This window comes from Hyperolius riggenbachi, chromosome 5 (assembly GCF_040937935.1).
Source record: "Hyperolius riggenbachi isolate aHypRig1 chromosome 5, aHypRig1.pri, whole genome shotgun sequence".
Taxonomy (NCBI): domain Eukaryota; kingdom Metazoa; phylum Chordata; class Amphibia; order Anura; family Hyperoliidae; genus Hyperolius; species Hyperolius riggenbachi.
Window position 1 is genome coordinate 269,739,966 of NC_090650.1, and position 8,504 is coordinate 269,748,469.

The window sequence follows — 8,504 nt, forward strand, 5'->3', positions numbered from 1 at the left end:
CTAAGGCCTGGTGCACACCAAAACCCGCTAGCAGATCCGCAAAATGCTAGCAGATTTTTAAATGTGTGGTTTTTTTTAATTTTTATGAGGCGTTTTGCGGATTGCTGCTGCGGATTTCAGTGTAGCATATTTCATATATTGTTACAGTAAAACTGTTACTGAACAGCTTCTGTAACAAAACCGCCTGGCAAACCGCTCTGATCTGCCGTTTTTCAGAGCAGTTTGCGTTTTTCCTATACTTAACATTGAGGCAGAAACACCTCTGCAATCCAAAAAATGCCCCACCCTGGGAGGATTCGTTTCTGCAAACCGCCTCCCGCTGTGGTGTGCACCCCCCCGCATTGAAATACATTACTCTAGCGTATCCAAAAACGCTCAAAAAGCCGCTCGGTGTGCCCCAGCCCTCAGTGAATAAACAGGCTGCTAATTAATGTACTTAGCTTGTCTCCAACTCATTAACTCTTACATAAATTAAAAATATTTGGATGTACTAGATATTTAATAAACGTATTCTTACTAAAAAGGAAAATATTTACTTGTTCAAATGTGGCACTTTTTGAGAGGGGATTAAAAATGGTATCCTTTCTATCAGTCTTGCTGCAGGATTCCCATAACAAATATCCCGTCAAAGCAAACCTGAAGTGAAAATAAACTGTATGGCCTGGTGCACAGCAAAAAACGCTAGCAGATCCGCAAAATGCTAGCAGATTTTGAAACGCTTTTTCTTATTTTTATATAGCGTTTCAGCTAGCGTTTTGCGGCTTTGGGAAGCGTTTTTAGTGTAGTAGATTTCATGTATTGTTACAGTAAAGCTGTTACTGAACAGCTACTGTAACAAAAAACGCCTGGCAAACCACTCTAAAGTGCCGTTTTTCAGAGCGGTTTGCGTTTTTCCTATACTTATTATTGAGGCAGAAACGCCTCCGCAATCCAAAATCTGCAGCAGCCCGGGGGTATGCGTTTCTGCAGAACGCCTCCCGCTCTGGTGTGCACCAGCCCATTGAAATACATTACCCAAGCGGATCCGCACCCGCATGCGGATCGCAAACCGCAGCCGAAACGCTCTGGTGTGCACTAGGCCTATGTGTTGTACAGATGATAAATAAAATAGAACAGAGGCTCATATTTTTTATTTTCAGTTTGTTGGTCTAATTTTTAAGATTGTACCAAACTGTCTCAGCTGCTGTTTAGAATCCAAACTCTGCCTTGTTTAGCTGAAAAATAAACAGTTGTTATGACCCTTTAGGCCGTGTTCACAGTGGGATGAAAAAAAAAGTGGCAACGCACATTCTGGCCTGGTGCACACCAAAAACCGCTAGCAGATCCGCAAAATGCTAGAAGATTTTGAAACGCTTTTTCTTATTTTTCTGTAGCGTTTCACCTAACATTTTGCGGTTTTGTGAAGCGTTTTTGGTGTAGTAGATTTCATGTATTGTTACAGTAAAGCTGTTACTAAACAGCTACTGTAACAAAAACCGCCTGGCAAACCGCGCTGAACTGCCGTTTTTCAGAGCGGTTTGCGTTTTTTCTATACTTAACATTGAGGCGGAAGCGCATCCGCAATCCAAAATCTGCAGCAGCCCGGGAGTATGCGTTTCTGCAAAACTCCTCCCGCTCTGAAGTGCACCAGCCCATTGAAATACATTACCCAAGCGGATTTGCACCCGCAAGCGGATCGCAAACTGCAGCAGAACCGCTCTGGTGTGCACTAGGCCTAAGGGCCCATTCACACTTGAAAGTGCAAAACGCCGGTTTTGTGTGAGTGATTTTTCAGCGGAAAAATCACTGAACGCTGCGGCAATTTTTCCGCGATCACGTTTAGCGCTTCTATAGCACTGAAACGCAATCGCCGGGAAATCGCCTGAAAATGGTGCAGGCGACATGTTTGGCGTTTCGTGTTTTTGAGGTAAGAACGAGCCCATAGGGTTTTATTACACTAGCGCTTTCAAAAGCGCTAGTTTTTGAGTGTTTTGCCGAAATCGCTGGCAAAATGCTCAAGTGTGAATGGGCCCTAACGCTGCGTTACCGCCGCATAAAGTAGATGCAATAAAGCATACAGGGAATGAAAAGTATGATTTCAAGTATCTGGTAACGTGTGCGTTTAGAGATAACACAGTAATGCGTTACCATAACGCTACACGTTACAATGTGTTGCTAACGTTGCACTGTGAAACTCCCATAGGATTATCATTGCAGTGTGGTAAGCTGTGTTATAAGACTTTATAACGCAGCTTCCCAACGTCCCACTGTGAACGCAGCCTCAAACTTTCGTGGCCTTAAGGCCTCGTTCAGACTATACGCGCTGCCGTGCGCATTTTGGCAGCGCGTATAGTTTACAACACGCAAGAGCGGTAGAAGGGCATAGACAGCCCTTCTACCATCCCCATCATATGCGCTGCGCATCAGTGCGATGCGCTATGGCACTGCTGCATGCATTTTCGGGAATGGCAGCGCAGATCCCATTCACTGTAGAAAATGGGATCTGCAGCACATAGTAGCTCAGATGGCGTGCGATCGTACGCGTTGCGTTCCGATCGTACAGCCATCTGCGCTAAATGATCTGAACGAGGCCTAAAACCTTATTAGACTCCCTTTCTCCCACAGAAAAAAGGCTTTTAGCTTCTAGTTGCTTTTCAGAAAACCAGCTATATTTCACTAACTGTTCACAAACTCATTTGCATAGATAACACAAGTTGCTTTTGTTTTGTTTTTTATCTTTCTGTACTGGAAAACAGAAAAAAATACTTTAAGGGGCCCATACATCTAACGATTTTCCCGCCGATATACAGCAGATTCGATCACTGTGATCGAATCTGCTGTGAAATTGTTGCGCAAATGTTCACCGAACGATTGATTTCCAACCGAAATCGATCGTTCCCATCGATTCCCGTCCCTGTCCGTGCGGAAGATTTCGCTCGACCGCCGGCGGGTCGGGAATGCATCGATAGCGGCGTTCGAATGTCCGACAACCAACACAATACAGCGGCAATACATTACCTGTTCTGCCGGCACGTGTTCTCGCTGTCACCGCTGCTCCATCCCCGCTGGGCTCCGAATCCGGCATGCTCTACGTCTTCCTGTCCTGGCAGGAAGTTTAAACAGTAGAGCGCCCTTTACTGTTTAAACTTCCCCGAACAGGAAGTGAAGCTGGAGCCCTGGAGTTGAGCGTGGAGAAGAAGACAGCGGAGACCGGGGGTGTTCTGTTTCGAATTCCCGCTTTATGTGTGAGGCATACTCCAGAAGACCCAGTCTGTATAGCAGTATAACTCCACACTGATTTAGAAACCTCCACAGGCAGTTTACTCGATGAAATAATGACTCCAAGTATAATCTGTAGTATCTTTACTTGCGTTGAAAGCATACAAAGATGTTTTTTAGAGCATATTCATAGATAAAAATATGATGCGACTACAAGCACAGCAGGATCTCCTCACTAACTGAACTCAACTGTTGCAGAAACATCTAGACAAGGCTGTTGAGCAGGGAGTTACAGTTGGGAAATGCTAAATAACTAAATCTTGCAGGGGGACTGGAATATACTAATACAAAGAATATAAATAATGTTAAATAACATTAAAGGAGGCTGTTGTGACAGCACACTCCCCGCTTGGTATCGGTAGATACCACTATATATAATACAATTTAACATTGAAAACTATAAGTATAATTAAGACTTGTAGAGAAGAGAGAAAACATAAAACATAAACATTAATTCTTGAATGCAGATCTTTGAAGAATCTTCCATCACTGGAGAAAGGATGTAACTCAGTAGACTCGAAGGCATATCAGGCTGTTCCCTTGGATCGAGTAGATAAGACATCTTCATTTGAAGGCAGGAGTAAGACTGTCTCCGTGATGGGTCTAAACAAAGTCTTAACACTACCATTTCTTGCTGTCTTCACTTTCACCTTGCGAACCTTTCCATCATCGCTAGTGATTGCCTTTATAAAGTGATCATTCATATCGGGTTTGTTCTTCAGAATTTTTTTAAGTGAAGTTAGCCTAGAAATAACTTGTTTCTTGTTATTTGGAAGCCTAATTCTTGGTGAACGAAACGGTAAAGGAGCTACCCAACTGTTAGTTTCATCCTTTGAAGAGAATTCATTATTCAAGATGTTTATGAACTCTTTATCCTCAATGGAAAGAACTGTCTTATTGTCATCACGAGTTATTTGGAATATAGTGTCACCAAAGTCTTGATGAGAACTGTTCTTACAACTGATTTGCTTTTGTAGATCGCATGAAGTCTTTAAACTGAAACTCTCCTGAACTTGAAAGTTAAAAGGATGTTTAAGTGAATGAAAGGTGCATTCAGATTCTCTGATGTTGGTCTTGCATGAGAACACATCATAAGACTCTTGAAATGTATTTAAGCAAACATCTCCTATAATGACCCATCCAAAATCTAATTTCTGTGCATAAGGGGCATCATTTGGTCCATTGCATTGTTGTCGCACCTTATGGACTCTTGGGATATCTCTGCCTAAAAGAAGGAGAATCTTTGCATCATCATCAAGCGGTGGAATGTAACTGGCTATGTGTTTCATATGAGGATGATAAAGAGCCGCTTCTGGTGTAGGGATCTCTTCTCGATTGTTTGGCAACTGATCACATTCGATAAGTGTTGGAAGTGAAAATTCTGTGTTTCCATACTCAGATGCTACCACAAAACCATGTGCTCTTCTTCCAGATATCTTAACCAGGCCTGAGCAAGTTCGTAAAGTATAGGGCCAGGTTTCTCCTTGAATATTGAACACGTTGAAGAATTCTGGACTTGCTAATGAACGATTGCTCTGGTCGTCAAGGATAGCATACATCTTCACTGCGCTCTGTGGTCGTCCTTCTGGATATACCTTGACCAGACATATTTTACTGCATGACTTTCTGTGGAATCCTTCTTCACATACCTCAGTACATTTTGTGGATACAGATGCTGTCATTTCCTCAGTACTCTCCCCGCCATAACTTGGTGTGGTCTTTGAGGCTTGAGCAGTTTGAAGCACTTCTTTGGGGGAACCAGGATGATAAGCCGTTATGTGTTTATCACTGTTGCAGTCAAAACATTTGACAGGAACTTTACAGTCTTTAGCAAAGTGGTCTGTAGATGCACAACATCTATAACAAATATCGTGTTCTCTGAGGAAAGACTTGCGCTCTTCAAAGGGCATTTGTTTAAACACACGACAATTTCTAAGAGGGTGTGGCTTGTTATGAATAGAACATTGATACCTAGGATCATTTTCCTTGACTTGCTGTGGTTTAAAATCAGAGTCTTGAGAACTTGAGAAGATTCCAGTATTCTTGACATAGATAGAGTTCCGTGAGTCCTTAAACTTGCCTTGAGTATCGCAATTTAAAGGTGTTGAAGGAAGAACTGTAGTATCAAAAAATAAAAAGCTTGGGTCATTCTTTACAGTAGCTATGTCTCTAATGAATTTGGAGAAAAAAGAAAAAGGTGGAAAGGATACTTTATAGTCCTGTTTATATTTAGATCCTTTCTTTGCCCATTCACTCTGAATATTCGGTGGCAACTTCTGTACAATTGGGTTTACACCATGAGCTGTATCCAAGTAGACAAGACCTGGAAGGTGTGGGTCTGCCTTGGCTCTTTCTACTTCAAGAAGAAGGTCGCTTAATTCTTGAAACTTGTGGTTGTCCTTGTTAGACAGTTTTGGGAAGTTTCGAAGTCTCTTGAATAAAGCAAGCTCAATAGCTTCAGAACATCCATAAACTCTCTCTAATCTCTCCCAAACTATGTTAAGACCCGTTGCTGGATCATCGCAATGAACAGATTTCAGTCTTTTAACTTGTTCTGATGACTGCGGTCCCAACCATTTGATAAGTAGATCAAGTTCTCCTATAGGTTCAATCTCCAGGTTCTGGATTATAGTCTTGAATGTAGCTCGCCAACCTCTGTAGTTTTCTGGTTGATCATCAAATTTCGTTAGTCCAGAGTTAAGAAGCTCTCGGCGAATCATATACTTGCCAACTTCTTCAATTTCAGACTTTTCTGATTTTATTTCTGTACGTGGAAATGCGTCACCACTGCAGACAGTATGTGGCTTGTGCTGTTCCAGTGGTGATGTAGAGAATGGAGATGCAGATGCGTTTACTCCAGGCGAGGGTTTGATCTGTGTGATGTTTGGAGCATGGGAGCTTGAAAAAGACTGTGTTATGAGATTCATGGGATTTGTTCCAATTGGTTGTGATATTTCTTTGTGATTATATCTTGCTGAGATCTGACAAGGTGTATAGATTTGTTCTCTTGGACTTGTAGTGTTGGACAGCATAGCAGAATCCTTCAAAGGTACAGTGTTAAACTGAGATTCATGTTTTAACGATATGCATTCTGGCTGCTTACTTGCTGAACAGGTAGGTGCAGAGACTTCAGCTGTAAGTAGGGGAGTATATCCATTGTTCTGGTTCAGAACAAATTGCAAAGTTCGTTTAGCAGGATCGTCAGCAGACTTTAGGCTAGGGTCATTAATTCCTTCATCCTCTTCCACAGCTTGTTCGAAGACCTTTAACCTTGCTAGAGCTGCTGCTTCTTCTCTTTTCTTTTGCAGAAGTTCTAACTGGGCCTCTGTCTCTGCCTGCACACGTGTTGCTTCTGCCTGCACACGTGTTGCTTCTGCCTGTGCTTCTGCCTGCACACGTGTTGCTTCTGCCTGCACACGTGTTGCTTCTGCCTGTGCTTCTGCCTGCACACGTGTTGCTTCTGCCTGTGCTTCTGCCTGCACACGTGTTGCTTCTGCCTGTTTGCGTGCTGCTTCCGCCTGTTTGCGTGCTGCGTCCGCTTTAAGAGTCGATTCTTGTTCAAAGCAATAAGATTGTGCTTTCGCAGCCTCTGCTTCTGCACGGGCTTTGACTAACTGAATGCTTAATGCTGACCTCTGGGAGAGTGACTGCAGCGATTTGCTTGATCTAGTAAATCTGTGAGAGGTTGCTTGCACTGACGGTTTTTTTGAGTGTCTAGAAGAAATAGAGGTACAGGATGTAGTTTCGATCAAATTTGCTATCCTATTCTCTAACTGTAACTTCGCTTCCATAAACGCAACATGTCTCTGTTGATCAGCAGTGGTAAAGTCATCCAACTCTTTTGACGCTTGTTCTGTACTAACTTGTGATAGAAAGGAAGAATATTTTTCAGAGAGTTTCCTGTAATTTTCATATGTCTTCTTAAGTCTTGTAAGTGCATTGTTTAATTGCTCTCCATTACTGCCAGTCTTCTCAATATCAGATATGTGTTGCAGCGTTTTTATCCACAATTCAGACAGACTATGGGACATTCTTTCACTTTCTGCTTCATACCTCTCTCTTGCCTTTAGAGAAAGATGTATTGACCGCCTTGGTCTCTCAGGTAGTACAACATGTTTATCTGAATCATCTTGACCGAGCATTAATTCATCTTCCATGTTAATAGAATGCATAGAAATAGACATGCTCTATGGTTGCAGATATGATGCTTATGAATCTTATCACTGAGTGATTTTTTTTTTTTTTTTTTAAACTTAATAGCGATAGTCCCAAACAGAAGAAATGTACAATTTCTGAAGCAGTCTGTACTCACTGTATTCACTGTAGGAAGGCAGACAGGCAATTCTTGTACTTTTTTGCTGAACGTCTATTTACTCTTTGTAGATTTGTGTTTGAGGTGTAGCTAGGTAATCCTTTATCGTATTGCAGATCAGTCCTTTACTGATGAGATGACAGGAAATCCCATTACCTTCTTGCAGATATCATATTTTTACTGTTCTGTTTCGAATTCCCGCTTTATGTGTGAGGCATACTCCAGAAGACCCAGTCTGTATAGCAGTATAACTCCACACTGATTTAGAAACCTCCACAGGCAGTTTACTCGATGAAATAATGACTCCAAGTATAATCTGTAGTATCTTTACTTGCGTTGAAAGCATACAAAGATGTTTTTTAGAGCATATTCATAGATAAAAATATGATGCGACTACAAGCACAGCAGGATCTCCTCACTAACTGAACTCAACTGTTGCAGAAACATCTAGACAAGGCTGTTGAGCAGGGAGTTACAGTTGGGAAATGCTAAATAACTAAATCTTGCAGGGAACTGGAATATACTAATACAAAGAATATAAATAATGTTAAATAACATTAAAGGAGGCTGTTGTGACAGCACAGGGGGACTCGCGCCGGCCGAAACAGGTAATTTATTGGGGGGGGGCAGCTTCACAGATGGTGAACCTATTTCATGCTGAAATCAATTCACAATCTGCAGTAAAGGCAGCCATACAATCCCTCTCTGATCAGATTCGATCAAAGAGGGATCTATCTGTTGGTTGATCTGATGGCAAATCGACCAGTGTATGGCCACCTTTAGACAATTTCTTATTAGGACTAGTACCTATATGTACCTATGCTTATCTCATATCCCTGGACCATAGCAACCAGTCAGCCGCTTACCATTTATCAGCTCACCGGCTGCCCACGTGGACCCTCCTAGGCTTCCTTGGAACCATAGCAATCTCGAG